Source organism: Hordeum vulgare, chromosome 5H (genome assembly GCF_904849725.1).
Source record: "Hordeum vulgare subsp. vulgare chromosome 5H, MorexV3_pseudomolecules_assembly, whole genome shotgun sequence".
Taxonomy (NCBI): domain Eukaryota; kingdom Viridiplantae; phylum Streptophyta; class Magnoliopsida; order Poales; family Poaceae; genus Hordeum; species Hordeum vulgare.
This window is the reverse complement of record NC_058522.1, coordinates 466,243,482-466,265,381: the sequence shown is the minus strand read 5'-3', so window position 1 is coordinate 466,265,381 and position 21,900 is coordinate 466,243,482.

Genomic DNA, 21,900 nt, shown 5'->3' with positions numbered 1-21,900 from the left:
ATGGGTATATAACAGGGGTTTGGACTTCTAATGGTCATATAAATATACGAACGTTTCGATGTCTTCGAGTTCTTCGGGTCTTGAGAGTCTTCAATTGGTGTAGCTTCAATTGCATGATGAAATCCTCTTTACTTTGAAGTAGAACTCCGTTGATTGTTCATGAGGTCAAAGGGGTAAGGGTATTGTCTAACTATTTGAGGTGAGAGAGAACATTCGATGAAATCAGAAGAGATGAGAAGTAAAAGGTGTTGTTGAAAATAAAAATTTTGAGAGATCCTTTCCTAAGAAATTTCCAGTTTCTAGGGTCACGTCCTACAGTCAACATATGCTCTGATACCATTTGTGTAGCGACCCGACTCAAAACGAGTCAAGCCTTTGTGTTTCTGTGCCATCCCTGGATCAGTATGCTGGCACACACAGTACATCAATGTATATATCAAAGTGCAATCCCATGTAAATAGCGTAAAACTGATATATACCTTAAATATCTCAGCGGAAGCACTCAAGGGAGTGGAGTCCCAATAAACACCAACGGCAAGTTGAGTGTAGACCGTAACCCTGAATCGTACTCTTACTCGTCGAGGAAAATATCTGCAACATAAGACATTGCAGCCGTGTAGGTCAGCATATTGAATATGCCGGCAAGTCACATAAGAGAGGGGTGAAAAGTAATCATCTATACTATATGCATATATGGCAGGTGGGGCTATAAGTTTTTAGCGAAAAGCAAGTTTTCTCCTACATCAAGAGAGGGTTCAAAGCAAAATGTTACTACGTTGTTTGTTGTTAACGAGATGGTTCCGCCAACCAATTCTCGTACCCGAGTTGTCAATAATTCCCACATCAATATTATTATTTGTGTTGAGAATTTCAGATAACTCCAGTTCCTTTGGCTCAAGTTGTCCATGACCGTGGACACGGCTAATCGATTAGGTTTGAGTACTCTGCAGAGTTTTGCACACGTTCCCCACAAGATTTGATCGCCTCCGAGTATGTCCTCGCACTTCAGGGTGTTTGAAGACCGGATGATCAAAACATGGTCTTTCAACGGGTCCCTCTGAATCCCTGTCGGTGCCCATCCAATCCTACCGTTCTTCGACATCTGCTAGCACCGCCTTTCCAGAGTCGCCGCGTTGTCCAACCAAGCCAGAGCCCATAATGACTTGTGGCTGTGCAGGTAAGCCTTGGGTCTTGAAAATATCCGTCCGTCTCTTTGAGCCTGGGTGAAGCTTTCCGCAGGATGTCATGGCCGTCTCCAGTATCCCGGGTCATCCACTGGTTTCTCCAGGGAGCCGATCAACCGTCCTTCACCTAGAGTTGCATTGCATCACGAGGTCTTGAAAAGTCTTGACTTAACCGGTCTTGGTTATTAAAGTATCCTCGCATCACTCGTGATAAACTCTCAACCAGAATCCCGTCTACTCAAGCATAGCAATATGAAATTTGTCGTCCCGGGCCAAGTAACGGGGTTGTTGGGTGCCTACCACATGATACTACAATATGTAACCATAATTTCCAAGTACCTACTCAGCATGCAATTGGGCATAGGATGGTAGAACTACGATGCATAAAACATAGGTGATACATGATCAAATGACTTGCCTGGTGATGTTGACGAAGAAGAATTTTCGTTCTCGAGGAATAACTTGATAGACTACTCGTCACTCTCCGATGAAATCTATATAACAAACATATCATTCACATAAGCACTCATACTAGCAATCATTCTAGCAATCAAAACAAAAGAGAGAGCGAATAAGAATCCGAAAGAAACTTATCTAAAACTAGGAGTCTTCTACTACATCAAACACTAAATAATTTTTGTCTAACAGAAAATAAAATACTTAAATAACAGGGAACTAAGATATAAATTTAACTAAGATAAAATGAAGTATTTTTCACAAAACTATTCGAAAGTATTTCCAAACGGGATTTGAAACAGTGGAGAAACCAATTGCAAGTTATTAGAGAACTAGAATTCATTTCATGATAACAAATAAAAATAAAACCAAAACTTGTAGCAAACCTACTGTTAACTAACAGAAACAAAACATAATATTTCTGAAATATAAAAGAAAAATAATTTAAAAACAATTATAGAAAAGGAAATAGCCATAATCCTAAAAGAGGTGAAACAGAAATTGTTTCACAAGAAACAATGAGCTAAAATACCCAAATAATTCTGAAATTTTTACCACTGATAACTAAGATCACTAGTGATTAGTAGCAAAAAGAATCAAATGAAAATCTATTTTTAAACTCCCATAATAAGCAAAACAAGGTTTACACTAAATCTGATCTAATTCAAAATTGAAAACTTCAAACATAGACAAATTCTATGTTTTTAAAAACTAAAGAAAAATTGTGATCTACTGGAACAAGTTTCAACTCCATTGGAATTCGGTATTAAAATCTATGATTAAAACAAGATTGGAACTTTCTCTGTTTTCTAATCTAAAACATAAAAAGAAGAAAAACTACTAGTGGAGACGGGGTTAGGTGGCAGCTTCTGATTGGCCTAGATGGTGTGTGCTGCGGGGCTATCTAGCAAACGACTGGTATGTAAGCAAAAGCACCGGCTAACTAATAAGTGACGGGAAAAACCGTTCGGTTTTAACTAGAAGACCGAAGGGGTACGCGGGTTATATTCTCGGGCGTTGATCTTTGATCTAACGGCTACAGGAAAGTTGGGGGATCTCACCGTGAGTTGCTGGGGCTGCTTCTTCTCTGGCGAGACAGAGAAGAGGTGCTCGTCGTCGGCATCGAGGCGGTGGTCGGTGACGGCGTCCGAGGTGTTGGGGAGGTGGCGGCAGGTCTCCTCCGTCGAACGGCGTCGTCGGCGAAGAGAAGGGGAGTCGAGGCGGTCGGGGAAGCGCCCGGGGAGTTCCTGTGGAGCTCGGTCTCCAGCGAGGTGAGGAGCGGTAGCATGGAGCGGCGAGGGGGCTTTCTAAGGGGGAAAATGGAGCGCAGTGGACGAGGGGAACTCGATGGTGGTCTTGGTTGGGGCGGGGAGGCGGTGGTGGCGCGGTAGGGTGGTAGGGCGGTTCTCTGGTGTTGCTCCGGCGAGGCAGCAGGGGGCTGGGGCGAGGCCTGGCGGCGTGGGGAGGAGGGGGTCGAGGGGGGGCTCGGGGTGGCGACTTATATAGGGGGCAGGGGGCGCCGAGGGAAGGAAGGGGAGGGGGAATCGGGAGGGATCCCAGCGATCCAGGAGGTTGCAGGATGTGCGCCATGGAGGGGTTGGTCGCTGGGGAAAGAAGAAGTCACGTGGGGAAGAAAAGGAAGGACGAAGAAAGAAGGAAATAAAAAAGAAAGGAAAGAAAGAGAAAGAGAAAGGAGAGAGAAAAAAAAGAAAAAAAAATAAAGAAAGGAAGAGGTGCGCTGGAGGTGCTGGGCGGTTGGGCAGGGGATTTGGATCCGAGCGATCCAGGAGTTTGGCCCCGATTTGTTTTTGTTGTTTTTTTTGACAGCAAGAGAAAAATAATAAAAGGAAACAAATCAAAAGGATTTATATGGGGTATTGTATACGAAATCGATCAGAAAAATATTTCCTAATCGGTTATGATTTTTCCAAAACCAAAATAAAACTTTTTAAAAAATGTTTTTCAGAAAAATCCCTAAGGATTTATTTTCTTCTTGGAAATTAATTTCTCCATAAAACTTTGGCTCAAAATATTTCACAAATGCCTCACATTTTGGAGGGTCATTTTCCTCCGCTCTTTCTTGCGTGCAAGGATTTTGTCGGGGCATTTTCTCGGGGAAGAAAAAATATAGAAAAGCAAAAGGAATTTTTTTTTGAAAGAATTCAAATGCAAACTCCGTTCAAATTCTTTATAGTTGAATAAGTCATGTCATCTTCTCTATTTGCTTTTAAAAGATTGAATTTGAATTCATCGGAGATGGGGAAAGTCATTTTATTCCCTCTCATTCAAAAGTTTTTGAAAAGTTTCAAATTTCACTCAAGTTTCAATCACTCAAGCAAACAAACAAACAATATAATAATTATATTAACATTCCAAAATTTGGGATGTTAGAGATCAACGATAATGCTTGGACTATTCCCGAACTACCTCCTAAGCCAACTCCGAAGAAAAGAGGTATTCTATTCCTGAGTCCCGAAGATATGCAAGAAGCCAAGAAATCTATGCAAGAGAAAGGCATTAGATCTGAAGATGTAAAAAATCTACCAACTATCAAAGAGATCCATGGTCTCGATAACCCGATACAGGTAGTAGAAGTGAATTCTCTGCGTAGGTTTGATGAGAGTGATATTCCTTTTGATAAACCTGCTAGCTTATGCTTTGATGAATTTGACAACTTTGTTGCCAAACAACAGAGTTTCAATGATTATGTTAGCAGACACTTGGAACAAAGTACTCGTATGCTTAGCCATTTAAGTGCTTGTGTAGACAAAAATGTCAATGATCTGAAGCTTCTGAGTAAACATGCCTCTATGATTACTACTCAGGTAGAACAAGTACTTAAAGCTCAGAATGACCTGCTCAATGAATTAAATGACAACGCTGTCAGGGTCATTACTAGAGGAGGCAAAATGACTCAGGAACTTTGTATCCTGAAGGTCATCCTAAGAGAATTGATCAAGACTCTCAAGGAATCAATGCTGATACACCCGGTCATCCTAAGGAGAAGAAGAAGGATGATAGAAACCTACATGCCAGTTCACTAAATACTATCACACCTGAAGAACCTAATGATATTTCTGCGTCTGATGCAGAAACACAATCTGGTGATGAACATGAACCTGGTGACAATGTCGACAGCGATGTTCATAATGATGCTCAACCTAGCAATGATGAGGATGTGGAGGTTGAACCTACGGTTAATCTTGATAACCCACAACCTAAGAGATACGATAAGAATGACTTCACCGCTAGGAAGCATGGTATAGAAAGGGGGCCATGGGTTCAGAGATCTATGCCCTTTCCTCCTAAGCCATCCAAGAAAAAGGATAATGAGGATTTTGAGCGCTTCGTTGAGATGATAAGACCCATATTTCTGCAGATGCGGTTAACTGATATGCTCAAGATGTCTCTGTATGCCAAGTACATGAAAGATATCATGAGTAATAAACGGAAGATACCAGATCTTGTGATCTCCACCATGCTTGCCAATTACACTTTCAAAGGTGGAATTCCTAAGAAACTTGGTGATCCCGGAGTGCCCACTATACCTTGCTCCATTAAAGGAAACTACGTAAGAACTGCCTTATGTGACCTTGGAGCCGGTGTTAGTGTTATGCCGCTCTCTCTTTATCGTAGACTTGAGTTGGATAAGTTGACACCCACTGAAATTTCTCTCCAAATGGCCGACAAATCAACTGCTTTCCCTATCGGCATTTGCGAGGATGTGCCTGTTGTGGTTGCTAACACCACTATCTTAACAGACTTTGTTATCTTGGATATTCCCGAGGACGATGCCATGGGTGTCATCCTCGGAAGACCCTTTTTAAACACTGCAGGGGCTGTTATAGATTGCAACAAAGGCAATGTCACTTTCCATATCAACGGTAATGAGCACACAGTGCACTTTCCGAAGAAACGATATCAAGTACATTGCATCAATGCTATCGAAAAGACTTCATCGATTCTTATTGGGGGCTTTGAATGCCCTATTCCTCGTGTCAAGATGAAGTATGAATTGCTTGTTGGGGAGATACATATCCCCATTGAGGTGACTTAGTGGCTACTCGAAAATTCTCCGTTCTCTCTTGCGATTCGAGAAGGTTTTGTCATGAGGAGTTGATCAACCCCATTGACGGATTTCTTTCGATGACCATGAAATGGATGAATCAAAGAGTCACATACCTCTGTTTTGAGCTTTCATTTTCTGTTGCTTAGAAGAAAAATGATAGATTTAATTTATCTTTTCCTGTTTTCTGTTTTAGCGTCCCAGAGAAAAATACCTCAAAAATAAAAGTTCTTCGATGGTCCTGAAAATTTAGTATGATTTTTTCTGGAATATTTGAAAATTACTGGGCCTGAGAGCTGGCCTGGGGGCCAGACCAGTGGGCCACAAGCCCTGCCACTGCCACCCCCTAGTGGCGGCTAGCAAGCTTGTGGTGCCCACACGGACCGCCTCCACTCATTCCAGCTCCCAGCCTCTTCTTCCACCTCCAGAAAAAATGTTTCGCAGCTCAAACCCGTGTTCTTGCTCATTTGGCTGTGATATTCGATCTCCTTGCTCAAAGCACCATTCTCCGAACCGTTTTGGGGAAATTACTCCTTGGTAAGTGACTCCTCCATTGGTCCAATTAGTTTTTTCTCTAGTCCTTTATCCTTCGCGTATTCTTGTTACCTTGGTGACCCTGTTCTTGAGCTAGAAATTTGATTTTAGTTGCTCCCAAGTAGTTTTAGCGCGTGATACAGTCTCTAGGCACTAGTAGGAGTAGTTGCTACAAGGTGTGGTTGGCCTTCATTCACTTTTCTCTTGAACTTCAAAAATTTCAGCAAAAGGAAATTATGTTCAAGAGGAAGTTTCATGGTGGTTCCTCAAGTAAGAAGGGTCCCCGTCTTTCTTTTCGGGAGCCCGAACCTTTTCAACTAAGGGACGCACCGGTACAATCATGTGAATGGCCTTCCGATGAGTTCATGATCGAAGCAGGTTTCAAGGATGAGTTTGATACACTTGTCTGCAATGCCGGGTTAGAAGAATACCTCTCAGATAAATGTGAACAGTATGCTATGCTCACTGCCTCTTTCGTGCGTAGATTTAAATTTTCAGTTGGTCGTGACTCATCCATACTGTTTGATGTGTACGATATATACTATGCCATGGATTTGGAGGATTTCAATAGGATTTGCAAGATACCCGATGGGGGTAGTATTAATGATCCTTCTAAGTCTTCGGTCAGAGACTTTGTCTCCAGTATAACTGTTGGAGAAACCAAAGATATCACGCAAGCCACCATAGGAAGCATCCATTTCCCTGCCTTGCACTACTTTGCCCTCTTCATAGGTAGGTGCATTAACGGCAAGGGTGCACATTGTCACCTATGCGCTTCCGACCTTAGTATCCTTAAGAGCGCAGTAACAGGTGACAGGAGCTTCAATATGGGAGCTATAATAGCGAGGAGGCTGAATAAAAATGCCAGTGAGGGGGATTTATTTGGTGGAGTTTATGCTACACGCTTAGCAAATTTTCTTGGAGTATCCATCCGTTCAGAAGACCCTCCTCTCCGTACAGCCTACCTTGATCGTGTCACTCTAACACGCTACCAGTTCCTTGAGAGAGATCATGGATCCCTCCTATACCGCTTGATATTTAACCGGCAGCGTGTTTTCCATATTACCCTTCCTCCTCCTGCTTTCTTTGACTTTCAGGTAAAACGAAGATACTACATAACCATAGGAGAGGCAGAGGAGTATGAGAGGGAGGCGACGGCTGCTCAACTTTGTGAGGCAGCTATTCAGGCAGTGGCTGCAGCACTCCCGTATAACACCCATTATGATTTTCGGTTTTGCCAGGACCATCCATGGGAGTAGACCAAGCTAGGAAAAAAGCCTAAGCTTGGGGGAGTACGTGTTCGCATCAACTTTACATTCATGCTTATGCTTTCACTTTGATAGCCGGTGTTTACATTTTGCCACTGTATTATCCATGCTAGTTTATTTTCGTTTTCTTGTTTTCTTGTTTTCTGTCCTTTTGAGAAAACCCAAAAAGATTTTTCTTTCTTGTTTTGCTTGTTGGGAGCTTTCCCGTGTAAATAGTTTTCTTTTTCTTTGGGTGAAGGTAGAAGATATTGGTTACAATGTTTAGTGTTTCTTGCATGCATACCTGTTTAGCTTTGAAAGATCCATATTACGTTGTCTTCTCCTTTGTGTTTGCCTGCAGATTGAGCTTAGTCCAATGCACGAGCACTCTTATTATTGTTTGCATCGTTCGATCGTGCAAGTGAAAGGCAATAATGATGATATATGATGAAGTGACTGAGACTGAAAAACTGGTATGAAGTCTATCTATTTTGTTTTTGGAAATATGACTAGCTTGTCGACCCAGATTCAACTTTGTTGTGAGAGAACCATGTTTGCAATGACAACTTAGAGATCATAGTTTCTGATGCCATGCTTATTTAGCTGAGAGTTTATAATGTTTTCTCTTGAATGCCAACATAGATTTTGAGATGACTATGATGTAGTATGATAGGATGGTATTCTCCTTTGAATGATTCAAGTGGCTTGACTTGGCGCATGTTCATGCATGTAGTTGAAACAAAATCAACATAGCATCGATGATGTTCGTGTTCATGGTGATTTATATCCTGTTCATGCTTGCATTCAATGTTAGTCAAACTCATTGCATCTTGATGACTGTTGTCGCTCTCTAGTTGGTCACTTCCGAGTCTTTTGCTAGCCTTCACTTGTACTAAGCGGAATACTGCTTGTGCATCCACTTCCATAAACCCAAAAGTTTTTCCATGAGAGTCCACCATACCTACCTATTTGTGGTATCTACCTGCCGTTCCAAGTAAATTTGCATGTGCCACTCTCTAAACCTTCAAGAAATGATCTGTTTTGCATGCCCGAACCGCTCATGTGGTGAGAGGGGGCTATTGGTATCTTCCATGCTAGGAGTGTTATCCTCGACATGTGTTTATTCACTGTCATTCACGAGAAAGGGGCCGGTAATTGGAATGCCCAGTTCCACGCTTAAATCGAAAACATAACTGTAAAACAAGACTCCCCCCGGATTGATGTTAGTATGGACGGTACCCGAGGATTCAGCTAGCCGTGGAGTGTGATTGATTGGTGGTGGGGGAGTTAAAACTTTACTTTTCTGTTTGGGAACCGCCTATAGCATGAGTAGCATGGAAGATATTGAGAACTCTTGGTCATTGCATTGACAATGAAAGCATGCCACCCAAAATTATTATCTCCGTTTTCAAAGCTTGAGCTCTGGCACCTCTGCAAATCAATGCTTCCCTCTGCGAAGGGCCTGTCTATTTACTTTCCTCTCGAGTCATCATCTTCTTATATAAGCACCAATTGGAGAGCACCTCTGTCATTTTTATGCTTTGCTTTTGATTGATATTGAGTATGACTATGACTGGATCTTCGTTGCTATGAATTACAATGTTTAGTGAGCCCTTAATCTTTGAAAGTGCTCTTCATTTATGTTCTGCGGTCTCAGAAAGAGCTAGTGAGATACCACCTATTCATATTGCTTCATGCTTGTTTTGATTGAAGTGTTGGTATTCGAAACTCATTATTATTTGCTCGTTAGCTGATTATGCCATTGATATTAGTTTACCGTGAGACCTTTGTGTCACTTGCTTATGTGGTTAACTTGTGATCTTGCTGAAATTCTGGTTATGAGTTAGACATAGTTGCAACAACAAGATCAAACAGAGTTTGTCAAAGTTTTTCTTTCTCTCTCAGTTTGTCAACTAAGTTGCTTGAGGACAAGCAAGGTTTTAAGCTTGGGGGAGTTGATACGTCTCCATCGTATCTACTTTTCCAAACTCTTTTGCCTTGTTTTGGACTCTAATTTGCATGATTTGAATGGAACTAACCTGGACTGACGTTGTTTTCAGCAGAATTGCCTTGGTGTTATTTTTGTGCAGAACTCAAAGTTCTCAGAACGTCCTGAAAATTTACGGAGATTATTTTCAGAAAGTATGAAAAATACCTGCACAATGATCCACCTGAGGGGGTGGGCCAGTGGGCCACAAGCCCTTTCACCGCCACCCCCTGGTGGCGGTGGGCAAGCTTGTGGGGGCCATACGGCTTTGTCGCCCCCAATCTCAGCTCTATAAGTTCACTTTCGTCCCAGAAAGAAAAAAGAAGATTTCGTCGCGTTTGCGATACGGAGGCGCCGCCACAACCTATTCTTCATCTCAAGGGCAGATCTAGAGTCCGTTTTGGGCTCCGGAGAGGGGAAATCGTCGCCATCGTCATCATCAACCTTCTTCCCTCTCAAATTCCATGAAGCTCTTCATCGTTCGTGAGTAATCTATTCGTAGGCTCGCTGGGCGGTGATGAGTAGGATGAGATCTATCATGTAATCGAGTTAGTTTTGACGGGGATTGATCCCTAGTATCCACTATGTTCTGAGATTGATGTTGCTACTACTTTGCCATGCTTAATGCTTGTCACTAGGGCCCGAGTGCCATGATTTCAGATCTGAAATTATTGTGTTGTCACCAATATATGTGTGTTTTAGATCCGATCTTGCAAGTTGTAGTTACCTACTATGTGTTATGATCCGGCAACCCCGGAGTGACAATAACCGGAACCACTCCCGGTGATGACCATAGTTTGAGGAGTTCATGTGTTCACCAAGTGCTAATGCGTTTGTCCTACTGCTGCTGTTACTTGTCTTGCTCTTCTGTTGTTACTTGTCTTGCTCCGCTGCTGTTACTTGTGTTGCTCTGCTGCTACTGTTGCTACTACTGTCGCTTGCTACTGCCGCTACCTGCTACAATCTTGATTCGCTGGTCGTTGACGGGAATAGACAATTTCCATCAACGAGGCAACTTGGCGCCATTGATACTATTGGGGAACGTCGCATGGGAAACAAAAAATTTCCTACGCGCACGAAGACCTATCATGGTGATGTCCATCTACGAGAGGGGATGAGTGATCTACGTACCCTTGTAGACCGCACAGCAGAAGCATTAGAGAACGCGGTTGATGTAGTGGAACGTCCTCATGTCCCTCGATCCGCCCCGCGAACAATCCCGCGATCAGTCCCACGATCTAGTACCGAACGGACGGCACCTCCGCGTTCAGCACACGTACAACTCGACGATGATCTCGGCCTTCTTGATCCAGCAAGAGAGACGGAGAGGTAGAAGAGTTATCCGGCAGCGTGACGGCGCTCCGGAGGTTGGTGATGACCTTGTCTCAGCAGGGCTCCGCCCGAGCTCCGCAGAAACGCGATCTACAGGAAAAACCGTGGAGGTATGTGGTCGGGCTGCCGTGGAAAAGTCGTCTCAAATCAGCCCTAAAACCTCCGTATATATAGGTGGGAGGGAGGGGGCCTTGCCTTGGGGCTCAAGGAGCCCCAAGGGGGTCGGCCGAGTCCAAGGGGGAGGACTCTCCCCCCCCCCCCCAAACCGAGTTGGACTAGGTTTGGTGGGAGGGAGTCCCCCTTCCTTCCCACCTCCTCCTTTTTTTTCTTTCTCTCTTGATTTTCTTCTCCTTGGCGCATAGGGCACTTGTGGGCTGTCCCACCAGCCCACTAAGGGCTGGTGTGTCTCCCCAAAGGCCTATGGGCTTCCCCGGGGTGGGTTGCCCCCCCCCCGGTGAACTCCCGGAACCCATTCGTCATTCCCGGTACATTCCCGGTAACTCCGAAAACCTTCCGGTAATCAAATGAGGTCATCCTATATATCAATCTTCGTTTCCGGACCATTCCGGAAACCCTCGTGACGTCCGTGGTCTCATTCGGGACTCCGAACAACATTCGGTAACCAACCATATAACTCAAATACGCATAAAACAACGTCGAACCTTAAGTGTGGAGACCCTGCGGGTTCGAGAACTATGTAGACATGACCCGAGAGACTCCTCGGTCAATATCCAATAGCTGGACCTGGATGCCCATATTGGATCCTACATATTCTACGAAGATCTTATCGTTTGAACCTCAGTGCCAAGGATTCGTATAATCCCGTATGTCATTCCCTTTGTCCTTCGGTATATTACTTGCCCGAGATTCGATCGTTAGTATCCGCATACCTATTTCAATCTCGTTCACCGGCAAGTCTCTTTACTCATTCCGTAATACAAGATCCCCCAACTTTACACTAAGTTACATTGCTTGCAAGGCTTGTGTGTGATGTTGTATTACCGAGTGGGCCCCGAGATACCTCTCCGTCACACGGAGTGACAAATCCCAGTCTTGATCCATACTAACTCAACTAACACCTTCCGAGATACCTGTAGAGCATCTTTATAGTCACCCAGTTACGTTGCGACGTTTGATACACACAAAGCATTCCTCCGGTGTCAGTGAGTTATATGATCTCATGGTCATAGGAATAAATACTTGACACGCAGAAAACAGTAGCAACAAAATGACACGATCAACATGCTACGTCTATTAGTTTGGGTCTAGTCCATCACGTGATTCTCCCAATGACGTGATCCAGTTATCAAGCAACAACACCTTGTTCATAACCAGAAGACACTGACTATCATCGATCAACTGGCTAGCCAACTAGAGGCATGCTAGGGACGGTGTTTTGTCTATGTATCCACACATGTAAATGAGTCTTCATTCAATACAATTATAGCATGGATAATAAACTATTATCTTGATACAGGAATTATAATAATAACTATATTTATTATTGCCTCTAGGGCATAATTCCAACAGTCTCCCACTTGCACTAGAGTCAATAATCCAGCCCTGACATCACCATGTGAATTACATTGTAATAAATCTAACACCCATACAGTTCTGGTGTCGATCATGTTTTGGCCGTGGAAGAGGTTTAGTCAGCGGGTCTGCTACATTCAGATCCGTGTGCACTTTGCATATATTTACGTCCTCTTCCTCGACGTAGTCGCGGATGAGGTTGAAGCGTCGTTTGATGTGTCTCGTCTTCTTGTGAAACCGTGGTTCCTTTGCTAAGGCAATGGCACCAGTGTTGTCACAGAACAAGGTTATTGGATTCAGTGCGCTTGGCACCACTCCAAGATCCGTCATGAACTGCTTCATCGAGACACCCTCCTTAGCCGCCTCCGAGGCAGCCATGTACTCCGCTTCACATGTAGAATCTGCTACGACGCTTTGCTTGGAACTGCACCAGCTTACTGCACCCCCATTAAGAATAAATACGTATCCGGTTTGCGACTTAGAGTCGTCCGGATCTGTGTCAAAGCTTGCATCGACGTAACCTTTTACGGCGAGCTCTTCGTCACCTCCATACACGAGAAACATCTCCTTAGTCCTTTTCAGGTACTTCAGGATATTCTTGACCGTTGTCCAGTGATCCACTCCTGGATTACTCTGGAACCTACCTGCCATACTTATGGCCAGGCTAACATCCGGTCTAGTGCACAGCATCGCATACATGATAGAACCTATGGCTGAAGCATAGGGGACGGAGCGCATATGCTCTCTATCTTCATCAGTTGCTGGGCACTGAGTCTTACTCAATCTTGTACCTTGTAAAACTGGCAAGAACCCTTTCTTGGACTGTTCCATTTTGAACCTTTTCAAAACTTTATCAAGGTATGTGCTTTGTGAAAGTCCTATCAGGCGTTTTGATCTATCCCTATAGATCTTAATGCCTAGAATGTAAGCAACTTCTCCTAGGTCCTTCATAGAGAAACTTTTATTCAAGTAACCTTTTATGCTCTCGAAAAGCTCTACGTTGTTTCCAATCAGTAATATGTCATCCACATATAATATTAGAAACGCCACAGAGCTCCCACTCACTTTCTTGTAAATACAAGATTCTCCAACCACTTGTATAAACCCAAATGCTTTGATCACCTCATCAAAGCGTTTGTTCCAACTCCGAGATGCTTGCACCAGTCCATAAATGGATCGCAGGAGCTTGCACACCTTGTTAGCATTCTTAGGATCGACAAAACCTTCGGGTTGCATCATATACAACTCTTCCTTAAGGAAACCGTTAAGGAACGCCGTTTTGACATCCATCTGCCAGATTTCATAATCTAAAAATGCAGCTATTGCTAACATGATTCTTACGGACTTAAGCATCGCTACGGGTGAGAAAGTCTCATCGTAGTCAACTCCTGGAACTTGTGAAAAACCCTTTGCCACAAGTCGAGCTTTATAAACGGTCACATTACCGTCAGCGTCCGTCTTCTTCTTAAAGATCCATTTGTTATGAATAGCCTTGCGGCCCTCAGGTAGTATCTCCAAAGTCCACACTTTGTTCTCATACATGGATCCTATCTCGGACTTCATGGCTTCTAGCCATTTGTTGGAATCTGGGCCCACCATTGCTTCTTCATAATTTGCAGGTTCATTGTTGTCTAACAACATGATTGATAAGACGGGATTACCGTACCACTCTGGAGCAGCGCGTGATCTCGTCGACCTGCGTGGTTCAACAAAAACTTGAACTGGAGTTTCATGATCATCATCATTAACTTCCTCCTCAACCGGCGTCGCAACGACAGAGATTTCCCCTTGCCCTGCGCCACCATCCAGAGGGATGAAAGGTTCGACAACCTCGTCAAGTTCTATCTTCCTCCCACTCAATTCTCTCGAGAGAAACTCCTTCTCGAGAAAAGCTCCATTCTTAGCAACAAACACTTTGCCCTCGGATTTGAGATAGAAGGTGTACCCAACTGTCTCTTTTGGGTAACCTATGAAGACGCACTTTTCCGCTTTGGGTTCCAGCTTTTCAGGCTGAAGCTTTTTGACATAAGCATCACATCCCCAAACTTTAAGAAACGACAACTTTGGCCTTTTGCCATACCACAGTTCGTATGGTGTCGTCTCAACGGATTTTGATGGTGCCCTATTTAAAGTGAATGCAGCTGTTTCTAATGCATAACCCCAAAATGATAACGGCAAATCAGTAAGAGACATCATAGATCGCACCATCTCTAACAAAATACGATTACGACGTTCGGACACACCATTACGCTGTGGTGTTCCAGACGGTGTCAACTGTGAAACAATTCCACATTTTCTTAAGTGATCACCAAACTCGAAACTCAGATATTCACGCCCACGATCAGACCGTAGGAACTTGATCTTCTTGTTATGATGATTTTCCACTTCACTCTGAAATTGCTTGAACTTTTCAAATGTTTCAGTCTTGTGCTTCATCAAGTAGACATAACCATACCTACTCAAATCGTCAGTGAAGGTGAGAAAATAACGATATCCGCCGCGTGCCTCCACGCTCATTGGACCACAGACATCGGTATGTATGATTTCCAATAAGTCACTTGCACGCTCCATTGTTCCGGAGAACGGAGTCTTAGTCATCTTGCCCATGAGGCATGGTTCGCACGTGTCAAGTGAATCAAAGTCAAGTGACTCCAAAAGTCCATCAGCATGGAGTTTCTTCATGCGCTTTACACCAATATGACCCAAGCGGCAGTGCCACAAAAATATGGCGCTATCATTGTTTACTATAACTCTTTTGGTCTCAATGTTATGTATATGTGTATCGCTATCAAGATTCAATATGAACAATCCTCTCACATTCGGTGCATGACCATAAAAGATGTTACTCATAGAAATAGAACAACCATTATTCTCTGACTTAAAAGAGTAACCGTCTCGCAATAAACAAGATCCAGATATAATGTTCATGCTCAACGCAGGCACTAAATAACAATGATTTAAGTTCATCACTAATCCCGACGGTAGCTGAAGTGACACTGTGCCGACGGCGATTGCATCAACCTTGGAACCATTTCCTATGCGCATCGTCACTTCATCTTTCGCCAGCCTTCGTCTATTCCGCAGTTCCTGTTTCGAGTTGCAAATATGAGCAACAGAACCGGTATCGAATACCCAGGCACTACTACGAGAGCCGGTTAAGTACACATCAATAACATGTATATCAAATATACCTGATTTTTCTTTGCCCGCCTTCTTATCTGCCAGATACTTGGGGCAATTGCGCTTCCAGTGACCCATACCCTTGCAATAGTAGCACTCCGTTTCAGGCTTAGGTCCAGCCTTGGGTTTCTTCGGCGGATTGGCAACAGGCTTGCCACTCTTCTTCGAATTGCCCTTCTTGCCTTTGCCGTTTCTCTTGAAACTAGTGGTCTTATTCACCATCAACACTTGATGTTCTTTACAGAGTTCAGACTCTGCGACTTTCAACATCGCAAACAACTCGTCGGGAGACTTGTTCATCCCTTGCATGTTGTAGTTCAACACAAAGCCTTTGTAGCTTGGCGGCAGTGATTGAAGGATTCTGTCAGTGATAGCTTCTTGCGGGAGTTCAATCCCCAGCTCAGCTAGACGGTTTCAGTACCCAGACATTTTGAGCACATGTTCACTGACAGACGAGTTTTCCTCCATCTTGCAAGCATAGAATTTATCGAAGGTCTCATACCTCTCGATCCGGGCATTCTTCTGAAAGATAAACTCCAACTCCTGGAACATCTCAAATGCTCCATGACACTCAAAGCGACGTTGAAGTCCCGGTTCTAAGCCATACAAGACTGCACATTGAACTATTGAGTAGTCCTCCTTACGTGCTAACCAAGCGTTCTTAACATCCTGATCAGCCGTAGCGGGTGGTTCATCTCCTAGCGCAGCATTAAGGACATAATCCTTCTTCCCAGCTTGTAAGATTAGCTTAAGATTACGAGCCCAGTCTACAAAGTTGCTTCCATCATCTTTAAACTTAGCTTTCTCCAGGAACGTATTAAAATTCAGGATGACTGTCGCGTGAGCCATGATCTATAACACAAATATATTCAAAGTGGACTTAGACTATGTTCAAGATAATTAGAGTTCAACTTAATCAAATTATATGCTAAACTCCCACTCAAAAAGTACATCTCTCTAGTCATTTGAGTGGTTCATGATCCACTTACACTATCCCAAGTCCGATCATCACGTGAGTTGAGTATAGTTTCAGTGGTAAGCATCCCTATGCTAATCATATCAACTATATGATTCATGATCGACCTTTCGGTCTCATGTGTTCCGAGGCCATGTCTACACATGCTAGGCTCGTCAAGCTTAACCCGAGTGTTCCGCGTGCGCAACTGTTTTGCACCCGTTGTATGTGAATGTTGAGTCTATCACACCCGATCATCACGTGGTGTCTCGAAACGACGAACTGTAGCAACGGTGCACAGTCGGGGAGAACACAATTTTGTCTTGAAATTTTAGTGAGAGATCACCTCATAATGCTACCGTCGTTCTAAGCAAAATAAGGTGCATAAAAGGATTAACATCACATGCAATTCATAAGTGACATGATATGGCCATCATCACGTGCTTCTTGATCTCCATCACCAAAGCACCGGCACGATCTTCTTGTCACCGGCGCCACACCATGATCATCCATCAATGTGTTGCCATCGGGGTTGTCGTGCTACTCATGCTATTACTACCAAAGCTACATCCTAGCAAAAAAGTAAACGCATCTGCAAGCACAAACGTTAGTATAAAGACAACCCTATGGCTCCTGCCGGTTGCCGTACCATCGACGTGCAAGTCGATATTTCTATTACAACATGATCATCTCATACATCCAATATATCACATCACATCGTTGGCCATATCACATCACAAGCATACCCTGCAAAAACAAGTTAGACGTCCTCTAATTTTGTTGTTGCATGTTTTACGTGGTGACCAAGGGCATCTAGTAGGATCGCATCTTACTTACGCAAACACCACAACGGAGATATATGAGTTGCTATTTAACCTCATCCAAGGACCTCCTCGGTCAAATCCGATTCAACTAAAGTTGGAGAAACCGTCACTTGCCAGTCATCTTTGAGCAAAGGGGGTTACTCGTAATGATGAAACCAGTCTCTCGTAAGCGTACGAGTAATGTCGGTCCAAGCCGCTTCAATCCAACAATACCGCGGAATCAAGAAAAGACTAAGGAGGGCAGCAAAACGCACATCACCGCCCACAAAAACTTTTGTGTTCTACTCGAGAAGACATCTACGCATGAACCTAGCTCATGATGCCACTGTTGGGGAACGTCGCATGGGAAACAAAAAATTTCCTACGCGCACGAAGACCTATCATGGTGATGTCCATCTACGAGAGGGGATGAGTGATCTACGTACACTTGTAGACCGCACAACAGAAGCGTTAGAGAACGCGGTTGATGTAGTGGAACGTCCTCACGTCCCTCGATCCGCCCCGCGAACAATCCCGCGATCAGTCCCACGATCTAGTACCGAACGGACGGCACCTCCGCGTTCAGCACACGTACAGCTCGACGATGATCTCGGCCTTCTTGATCCAGCAAGAGAGACAGAGAGGTAGAAGAGTTCTCCGGCAGCGTGACGGCGCTCCGGAGGTTGGTGATGACCTTGTCTCAGCAGGGCTCCGCCCGAGCTCCGCAGAAACGCGATCTAGAGGAAAAACCATGGAGGTATGTGGTCGGGCTGCCGTGGAAAAGTCGTCTCAAATCAGCCCTAAAACCTCCGTATATATAGGTGGGAGGGAGGGGGCCTTGCCTTGGGGCTCAAGGAGCCCCAAGGGGGTCGGCCGAACCAAGGGGGAAGGTCTCCCCCTCCCAAACCGAGTTGGACTAGGTTTGGTGGGAGGGAGTCCCCCTTCCTTCCCACCTCCTCCTTTTTTTTTCTTTCTCTCTTGATTTTCTTATCCTTGGCGCATAGGGCACTTGTGGGCTGTCCCACCAGCCCACTAAGGCCTGGTGTGTCTCCCCAAAGGCCTATGGGCTTCCCCGGGGTGGGTTGCCCCCCCCCCCCCCCGGTGAACTCCCGGAACCCATTCGTCATTCCCGGTACATTCCCGGTAACTCCGAAAACCTTCCGGTAATCAAATGAGGTCATCCTATATATCAATCTTCGTTTCCGGACCATTCCGGAAACCCTCGTGACGTCCGTGGTCTCATCCGGGACTCCGAACAACATTCGGTAACCAACCATATAACTCAAATACGCATAAAACAACGTCGAACCTTAAGTGTGCAGACCCTGCGGGTTCGAGAACTATGTAGACATGACCCGAGAGACTCCTCGGTCAATATCCAATAGCGGGACCTGGATGCCCATATTGGATCCTACATATTCTACGAAGATCTTATCGTTTGAACCTCAGTGCCAAGGATTCGTATAATCCCGTATGTCATTCCCTTTGTCCTTCGGTATGTTACTTGCCCGAGATTCGATCGTCAGTATCCGCATACCTATTTCAATCTCGTTTACCGGCAACTCTCTTTACTCATTCCGTAATACAAGATCCCGCAACTTTACACTAAGTTACATTGCTTGCAAGGCTTGTGTGTGATGTTGTATTACCGAGTGGGCCCCGAGATACCTCTCCGTCACACGGAGTGACAAATCCCAGTCTTGATCCATACTGACTCAACTAACACCTTCGGAGATACCTATAGAGCATCTTTATAGTCACCCAGTTACGTTGCGACGTTTGATACACACAAAGCATTCCTCCGGTGTCAGTGAGTTATATGATCTCATGGTCATAGGAATAAATACTTGACACGCAGAAAACAGTAGCAACAAAATGACACGATCAACATGCTACGTCTATTAGTTTGGGTCTAGTCCATCACGTGATTCTCCCAATGACGTGATCCAGTTATCAAGCAACAACACCTTGTTCATAATCACAAGACACTGACTATCATCGATCAACTGGCTAGCCAACTAGAGGCATGCTAGGGACGGTGTTTTGTCTATGTATCCACACATGTAAATGAGTCTTCATTCAATACAATTATAGCATGGATAATAAACTATTATCTTGATACAGGAATTATAATAATAACTATATTTATTATTGCCTCTAGGGCATAATTCCAACAGATACAATCGTTAGGAATAGTCTACCATCAACAGATCGTTTCTGACACCATTGTTATCATACTACTTTGCTGTCACTACTTTGCTTGTAGATACTAATCTTTCAGGTGTGGTTGAATCTGATAAATTCAACTGCTAATACTCGAGAGTATCCTCTCACCTCATGTGTGGCTAACATCAAATTTGGGTCGAATACTCTACCCTCGAAAACTGCTGAGATCCCACGCGCTGGTGGGCCGTCAACAACATTCTTCTAGTTTCGATTGCCGGAGAGTGCCAGCAGCATTCTTCTGTTGCCGTTGCAGGGGGAGGTCTGCTGTCACGGAATCAGACACCATCTATGATTGTGAACACTCACTAAACTATTGCATGCCTAGAAGTAGATGTCGGACAAGGAAGACAATGTAATGAATTGTGTTTGCTTTGATGTGAACAATGTTATATGATTAGAGATCCCTTATCTTGTGACGATTGCTTCCACCTCATATTAGCCAAAACCTCTCGCACCAAGTAGAGATACTACTTGTGCATCCATAAATCTTCAAACCAGTTTTGCCATGAGTGTCCACCATACCTACCTATGGATTGAATAAGATACCTGAAGTAAGTTGTCATCGGTGCAAGCAATAAAAATTGCTCTCTAATATGTATGATCTATTAGTGTGTGGAAAATGAGCTTTATACGAACCTGTGATGAGGAAGACATAAAAGCGAGAGACTGCATAATAAAGTTCTTTATCACAGCAGGCAATATAAAGTGACGTTCCTCCGCACTAAGAGGACACGCATCCAAACCTCAAAAGCGCATGACAACCTCTGCTTCCCTGTGTGAAGGGCCAATCTTGTACCTTTACTTTTTGCCCTTGAAAGAATCATGGTGATCTTCACCAATTCCTTATTTAGCCTTTATCTTGGCTACCGTCACATGCTTGGGAAAGATCTATATTCATATGTCAACTTGGAGGTAGGCATTCATGAATTATTATTGTTGACATTACCCTTGAGGTAAGCAGTTGGGATGCAAAACTGTAAGCCCCTATCTTTCTCTGTGTCCAGCTGAAACTTTGATCTCATGAGTACCACGTGACTTGTAGCAATTGTAGAGAACGAAAGAATGATTGAGTATGTGGATTTGCTTTACAAGTTCAGATTTGACTCTTTTCTGATGTTGTGATAAATTGCAATTGCATCATGACTAAAGGCTATCGGTTGTTACTTCTCGGTAAGGTTCTTGATCCATGCTTTACTTTGTGAAGGAATTCTCACTTTAGCATGAGATATTATATGTTGGTATTGCTGTTCTGATCTTGATCATGATGCATGCATGTTCGTATCTTGTTTTTTCAACACCTCTCTCCCTAAACATGTGGACATATTTATTGAGCTCGGCTTTCGCTTGAGGACAAGCGAGGTCTAAGCTTGGGGGAGTTGAAACGTCCATTTTGCATCATGTTTTCATGTTGATATTTATCGCTTCTTTGGCTGTTATTTCACTACACGGTACAATTCTTATGCCTTTTCTCTCTTATTTTGCAAGGTTTACACGAAGAGGGAAAATGCCGACAACTGGAATTCTAGCCTGAAAGTGGAGCAAAGTTGAGATACCTATTCTACGCAACTCCAAACATCGTAAAAATCAACGAGGATTTTTTCCCAGATTTCTAAAAAATACTGGGCCGAAGAAGCGCCAGAGGGGCGCCAGCAGGTGGCGACAAGCCTGCACAGCGCGACCACCCTCCAGGCCGCGCCATGAGGGCTTGTGGGCAGCATGCTGGCCCACTGCCCTCCTCTTCTACTATATGAAGGGTTTCGTCCAGGAAAAATCAAGGAGGAGCTTTTTCGTGGTTCCGCCGCCGCCACGAGGCGGAACTTGAGCAGAATCAATATAGAGCTCCGGCAGGACGATCCTGCCAGGGAAACTTCCCTCCCGGAGGGGGAAATCGTCGCCATCGTCATCACCAACACTCCTCTCATCGGCGGGGACTCGTCACCATCAACATCGTCATGAGCACCATCTCATCTCCAAACCCTAGTTCATCACTTGTAACCAATCTGCGTCTCGCGACTCCGATTGGTACTTGTAAGGTTGCTAGTAGTGTTGATTACTCTTTGTAATTGATGCTAGTTGGATTACTTGGTGGAAGAGTTTATGTTCAGATCCTTGATGCTACTCATTACCTCTCTGGTCATGAATATGATTATGCTTTGTGAGTAGTTACTTTTGTTCCTGAGGACATGTGATAAGTCATGCTAATAGTAGTCATGTGAATTTGGTATTCGTCCGGTATTTTGATGTGTTGTATGCTGTTTTTCCTCTAGTGGTGTTATGTGAACGTCGACTACATAACACTTCACCATTATTTGGGCCTAGAGGAAGGCATAGGGAAGTAGTAAGTGGATGATGGGTTGCTAGAGTGACAGAAGCTTAAACCCTAGTTTATGCGTTGCT